A 465-nucleotide genomic window follows, 5' to 3' on the forward strand; every position below is an offset into this window, starting at 1 on the left:
AATGAAATTTATATATATATTGACAAAATAGTTCTTTGTTATATCCTTCGATATATACCGATTGACACTTTTTGTTGGTATATATTAAAGAATTCTAGTGGAAAAAAAATAAATTAATTAAAAATTAAAAAATATAAAAGTTACAATGACGTGTTATTTTTACAGACGGTGTTTTACCGACATAATAAACACACGTTAATAATATTCATTTGTAAACTCATCGGTAATATTTAAAGTTATGACCTGGTGAGCGAACTCCCCTCTCCCCCTCCTTTAATTTTTTTCTTCTTCTTCCTTCTTTATTTTTCTCTGTAAAAAACAACAAACCCTCCCACCATATTTTATCACAAATCAAACTCTTATCACCATAAATTTGGTCACCTCAACACTCATATGTCAGCATTCCTGTTATGGTTCAATTTGTTTTATAATTCCCCACATCAAAGTATGTAAAATTACCCATGT

Source organism: Populus alba, chromosome 16, assembly GCF_005239225.2.
Source record: "Populus alba chromosome 16, ASM523922v2, whole genome shotgun sequence".
NCBI classification, from domain to species: domain Eukaryota; kingdom Viridiplantae; phylum Streptophyta; class Magnoliopsida; order Malpighiales; family Salicaceae; genus Populus; species Populus alba.